Source organism: Penaeus chinensis, chromosome 37 (genome assembly GCF_019202785.1).
Source record: "Penaeus chinensis breed Huanghai No. 1 chromosome 37, ASM1920278v2, whole genome shotgun sequence".
In the NCBI taxonomy this organism is placed as follows: Eukaryota; Metazoa; Arthropoda; class Malacostraca; order Decapoda; family Penaeidae; genus Penaeus; species Penaeus chinensis.
In genome coordinates, this window is record NC_061855.1 from 32,998,481 (window position 1) to 33,005,559 (window position 7,079).

Below are 7,079 nucleotides of genomic sequence, written 5' to 3' on the forward strand. Positions count from 1 at the left end.
GCCATCACGGTGTTTTTTTTCTCTAAACATTATGTCTAGTCTGAAAATGATAACAAAGATAAGAATGATAAATAAACTTAGAGAGGGCACAACACCCGAGTGCCCTCCCACCCCACCTCTCCCCCATCACCTCCCCCTCCCCTCCCTTCCCCCTTCCCTTCCCCTCCTTTCCCCTCCCCCCCTTCCCCTCCCCTCCCCTTCATCCCATTCTCATTCTTCTCCTCACCCTTCCTTATCCTCTGCCAAGGTCCTTTACCCCCCCCCCCCCCCGCACGCACTCGACCCTCGCATGACACGCCACTTCATTACATGCCTTCTTATTTCCTCCCTCCCTCCCTTCCTCCCCTTTTCCACCCTCCTCCTTTCCTTCTCTCCCTTCTCCGCATCCTCACCCTTCCTTTCTTCTTCACATTATCCCTTCTTCCTTTCTCCCCTCTCCTTACATCCTCCACCTTTCCTCACTTCCCTTTCCCTGGTCATTCTCGCTTTATCACATTTCCCCTTCTTCCCCTTTTCCCCTCTCAGCATGGTTCCCTTCCTCACTTTCTCCTATTTTCCTCTCTCTCTCCTTCTCTTCTCCTTACGCCCTCTCTCCTTCTCCTCATTTCCCCCTCATGTCTCTTCACATTACACCTCCCCGTCCCCTCATTTCCTCTCTTTCCGTCTCTTACACCCTCTCCCTCTTCCCCACTTCCCTGTCATTTCCTTCTCTCCTTTTTCCCCTCTCCTTATACCACCCCCTTTTTCCCACTTCTCCGCATTTCCCCTCTTCCTCTTCACCTCTCACCCTCTCCCCTTCCCACTTACCCTCATTTCCTCTCTCCCCTTCGTTCTCTTATCCTTTGTTCTCTCATCTCTCTCCTTCTCTTTTTCTTCTTCTCTCATATTCTTTCGCTTCTCTTCTTCATTTTCTCATCTCTCCCCTTCTCTCCCTCTTCTCTCATTTCCACTCCCTCCTTCTCTTCTCCTTCATTCTCTCATATCTCTCCTTCTCTTCTCCTTCATCTCTCTCCTTCGTTTCTCTTTCATACTCTCATCTCTCTCACTCATTTCTCCTTCGTTCTCTCATCTCTCCCCTTTTCCTTTCCTTCATTCTCTTATCTCTCTCCTTCTCTTCTCCTTCTCTCACTTCCTCTCTCTCCTTCGTTTCTCCTTCATTCTCTCATCTCTCTCCTTCGTTCTCTTATCTCTCCCCTTCTCTTCTCCTCCATTCACCCATCTCTCCCCTTCTCTTCTCCCTCCATTCTCCCATCTCTCCCCTTCTCTTCTCCTTCATTCTCTTATCTCTCCCCTTCTCTCACTTCCTATCTCTCCTTCGTTTCTCCTCCATTCTCCCATCTCTCCCCTTCTCTTCTCCTCCATTCTCCCATCTCTCCCCTTCTCTCCTCCCTCCCCCCAGCCCCTCACACACACGCCAATGCTAGAGCGAAGCACCTGTTGATCTCCTGCCGCCTGTTGCTCGCGCTTGTGCAATGCTGGACCTTTCATTCGCCAGGCCCCCGCGGACCAGGATTCTCGGTGTGTGTGTGTTTGTGTGTTTGTTTGTGTATGTGGGTTTGTTTGTTTGTTTGTGTGTGTGTGTGTGTGTGGGTTTGGTTGTGTTTTGTGTGTTTTTTGTGTGTGTGTATGTGAGTGTGTTTGTGTGTTTGTTTGTTTGCTTGTGTGAGTGTGTGTGTGTGTTTCTGTGTGTGTTTCTTTGTGTTTGTGTGTGTGTGTGTGTGTGTGTGTGAGAGAGAGAGAGAGAGAGAGAGAGAGAGAGAGAGAGAGAGAGAGAGAGAGAGAGAGAGAGAGAGAGAGAGAGAGAGAGAGAGAGAGAGAGAATACATAGATAGATTGGTATGTAGGCCGACTGATGATAGAAGAATGTATACAGGTAATCAGACGTATTAATAGATAGATAGTATGTTAGGCAAATAGTATGTTAGACAGATAGACTGCTTGATAGACAGCTTAGAAATGAATCGATTTAGAGACAGATTCTTGGAAACAAGAACAGAAAGCAGGAGAGAGAAAATGAAAGAATTCCATATCTATATATATAACACACAATCCTGTCTTATGCCGTCTCTCATTGTCCATCACGTGACTTTCCCCTCCAAGCCCTTTCCCTCCGTTCTTCCCTTCCCTCTCCCTCTTCCCTCTCTTTCCCTTCTCCTTACCTCTCCCCTTTATCCTCCAGCATCCATCTCCCTCCCTTTCCCTCTCTCTCTTCCTCCCTTCCTTCTTCTCTCTCTCTCTCTCTCTCCCTTCTCCTTACCTCTCTTTTTTTCCCTATCCCTCCCATCCCCATCCCTAACCTCCCCTCCCCATCCCTAACCTCCCCTCCCCCTCCCGCCTCCCTTCCCTTCTTCCCTCCCTACCTCTCTCCCTCCTCCCTCCCCCCCTCATTCTCCTAGCAAAGTCTTAGCATTATCACCCAATAAAGAGATCGATGAAAAAGTAGGCTATGTATAGGGAGAGAAAAGTCGATGATAAAAGGGAAGGAGAAGGGAGAAATTGATAAAGGAAGGGATAATAGAATTGGATAAAGATGGTGTTGATGATGATGATGGTATGGATTTCGTGATTGGTGTTGTTGTTAATTGTGATAAAGATAATCAAATGTACTGCTCATAACTTCGATAGAAAGATAGTAATAACGATAATGATAATCAGGATGACGATAATAATGAGAAGGAAAATAAGGATAAAGACAGGTTAATAATAGGGTTAATAATAATGTTAGTGGGGATAATGATATTATTAATGATGATAATAATAAGGGTAATGATGACAGGGATAAAAGTACTAGTAATAATGATAAGGATAATAGTGATAGAGGATACTAACAAAAACAACAAAACAGTAATAATAATAATGATAACAGTAATCGTAATAATAATAATATTGATGATAATGATGATAGTGTTGATAATGATAGCAATAATAATGATAATGTTAATAGGAATACTGATGGCGACGGTCGTACTAATGAAAATTATAATAACGAAATTATTAGAGGTAAGTCAAGAATTTAAAAAATATTAAAAGAAATCGAGAAATATAATAAGACTGTTTATCTATTTTCTCTCTCTCTCTTTCTCTTCCTCTCCCGCTCTCCCCTTCTCTCTCTCCCCTCTTCATCTCCCCCTTCTCTCTCCCTCCCTCCCTTACCCTTCTTCCTTTACCTCTCACCCCTTCTCCCTCCCCCCTTCTCTCTTTCTCCTCACTTCCTCTTCCTCTCCCTCCCTCCCTTACCCGTCTTCCTTTACCTCTCCCCCCCTTCTCCCTCTCCCCCCTTCTCCCTCCCCCCCCTTCTCTCCCTCTCCTCTCACCCTCTTCCTCTGATCTGGAGTGATGAGTGATGACGAATGATGACTGGGCTTGAAGATCATCACCGTTTGTAATGAACTCGTATGTCTTTCCGGGTGGTGTGTGAGAGGGACGAATTGCTGTGTGTTCATTTTTGTTTTTATATCTGTTAGTGATGATGATGGCAGTAATAATGATGATGATGATGGATAATGGTAATGGTATTAGTAATGGTAACAGTAATGATAACATTATAATAATGATGATGGTGGGGATGGTAATAATAATAATAATGATAATGATGATGATAGTAATAATAATAAAAATTATAATGATAATAACAACAATAACAATAATGATAACAATGATAACGAATACCATGATGACTCATTACACATTACTCATTACATCATTATGAAATACCTAAATATAATACGATATAACAATGATGCATTTAATAAACACCCATGACCCCGAGAATTAAAGAAAGAAGAGAAAACATTTATTGATTTATTTCTCTCGGTCGTATTATTGTTTAGGTATATACAGGATAATTAACTGAGCATCGACCAGGGTCATTAATAGAGTCTTTGCCACGTCAGACGGAAGAGTAATGAAACACTAAGTAAAGAAGGAGGAGAAGAAAAAGGAAGAAAATAAAATGAATGACACATTTAGGAAGAATATGAATAAGGGAACAAATGATAAAACGTTAAGGAAGAAAATAAATGAAAGAAAATTGATAAAATATCAAGGAACAAAATAACTAAAAGATGAATAAAAAATAAAGAAGAAAATTAATAAAATTGAAAAAATTGAATAAAAGAAAATATGATAAAGGACATTAATAAGCGATAATAAATAATTAAAGACAAAAACGAAGAAAGGAAATCAAATATTTAGGAAAATAAAAAGATAAATAAAAGGAAATACGAAACTTAACGACGTTTCGAATCGAGTAATATCCTCTTCAGTTAATACCGGAAAAAAAAGAATATTCGGCAACCCTCTCAGTGTTTCCATCTGAAAAGGAATTTTAATTTCTTCGAATCGTAAAGAATTATTATTATTTTTTTTTCTAAAGAATTATGATTTTTTTTTTCTTCGCTTCGTTTCGTGTTGTGTGTTGTAGGTGTTTTAGGAAAGTAAAATGCCTTATAGAAAACGTGATGTTAGAGATTTTTATTTGGAAATTGTTATTATTTATATGTGTTATGGATCCGATATTGTGACTTTTGTTCTCCGCATTACTAGCTATTATCATTATTATAATGATAATGTTCACAGTGATAATAACAATAGTGGTAGTAATTTAAATATTACTCATTATCATTATTATTAGTAGCAGTATCATTATTACTATCATTTATTATTATCATTATTATTATTACAAATGTATTATCATTATTACCTTTATTATTATTATTACCTTTATTATTATTATTAATGTTATTATTATTATCATTATTATTATCATTATTATCATTATTATTATTATTATTATCATCATTATCATTACCATTATTGCTATTATTACTACCATTATCATTTTTATTATTACTATTATAATTATTACTATTATTATTACAACTACTTTTATTTTTTCTTATTATCATTATCATTATTGTTATTACTATCATTACTATTATCATTATCATTACCATGTTTATCATCTAAAATAATATGCTACTGTCATCTTGACGATATGATATACTCGTTCGCTCGTTGATATACCATCGAGTTTACATAGAATAAACCCTGCTTTGCGTATAAGGAGCACAAGTTTACGTAAAACTGATCACATGTTTGCGAAGAATGAACACAGATTTACGCAAAATGAACAGGTTCATAATAATAATAATGATAATAATAATAATGATAATAATAATAATAATAATAATAATAACAATAATAATAGCAATAATGATAATAATGATACTACTGTTACTACTACTAATTATAATAACAATAATGAATCATAATAACAACAACAATGTAGGGTAGGGTAACAAAGACGTCAATCGTTTATTATTATCATTATTATTGTTATTATTATTATTATCATTATTATTATTATTATCATTATATATATATATATATATATATATATATATATATTTATTGTTATATACATTATTATATTATATCATATTATTATTATATTATTATCATTATTATTATATATAATATTATATTTAATCATATTATATCATTATTCTTATCATTGTCATTATTATTATTGTTATTATTATTATTATTATTGTTGTTGTTGTTGTTGCTGTTGTTGTTGATGTTATCGTTATTATTATTGTTATTATCACTGTCATTATTATTATTGTTATTATCACTGTCATTATTATTAATGATATTACTATTTTTATCGTTATTGTTATTGTTTTATCATTATAATCACTATTACTAAAATGTGATAGAACGGTAGATAGCTTAAAGGACGATAAATAACAACCAAAAATAGAACACATAACGGTAGATGAAAAGTCGAAAGGATAATACATGATAACCAAAAATAGAATAAATAACGATAGAGAAATAAGCCAAAAAGGACGATAAATGATATTCAAAAATACATTATAACGAGAGATGCCAAATGGACAATAACTTATAGACAGAAATGTAATACATCGATAGATAATGAGTTCCGGCGATAGATTAGGGCGGTTGAATCTCGGCCTTCACCTTGCGTTGGTGACAAAGTTTTTTTTTTTTATATTTCCTGGATATTTTCATGTCAGAGTAGAAAGAGGAGGAGGAGGAGGAGGAGGAGGAGGAGGAGGAAGAGGAAGAGGAAGAGGAAGGGGAAGAGGAAGAGCAGGAGGAAGAGCAGGAGGAAGAGGAAGAAGAGGAGGAGGAGGAGGAAGAGCAAGAGCAAGGGGAAGAGGAAGAGGAGGAGGTGGAGGAGGAAGAGGAAGAGGAAGAGGAAGAGGAGGAGGAGGAGAAGAAGGAGAAGGAAACGGAGAAGGAGAAGGAGAGGAAGAAGGAAGAGGAGAAGAAGGAAGAGGAAGAGGAGAAGGAGAAGAAGAAGATAAAGGAGAAGAAGAAGAAGAAGGAGAAGGAGAAGAAGGAGGAGGAGGTAGTGTTGATGGTGGGGGAGAGGGAGATCGGGGTCTATGTAAAACTCCCCCCACTTCTTTCCCCTTCCTCCCCCCCCTTCCTTCACCATCATGAATCTTTTCCTCATTGCCCCCCTCCCCTCCCCTCCCCTTCCCCCCCTCCCCTTTCCATACCAGTAATAAATGAGATAAGAAACTGAATAACAAATAACAAAACTCAGCTGTCATGAGATATAAAAAATGAAAATAAAGATGTATATCAAAATTCTATGACAGATAGACAATAAAGACAGATATATCGACTCTACATTAAGTTAAGGCTTCCATCTATACACAAGAAACAAAAAAAGAAAAGAAAAAGAAAAGGAAAAAAACCGAAAAAAATGAAAGTACACACGAGCACCATCACACTTACTACCAAAAAGTCGGAAATATCGCCAACTCCAACTAGCGGGAAAGTGCCAACGCTTTTATGCAGTCGGACGAAAGCAACTAAATGTTCGACAAACGCCGTGAAAATTCCCCGGCCCTCATTACGCCAAATAAAAACGAACATGCTAATAATATCTAACAAGACTTTATTGCCTATATTGCCTGCCTGGGTGACGGCGACATCCGCTCTGGTTAGGAAGGGCGATAATCCTATTGACTCTCATGGGATTACCGCGCTTATTGTTCGGGGGGAGACGAGCCTATGCCCTTGTTCTTCCTCTTGGG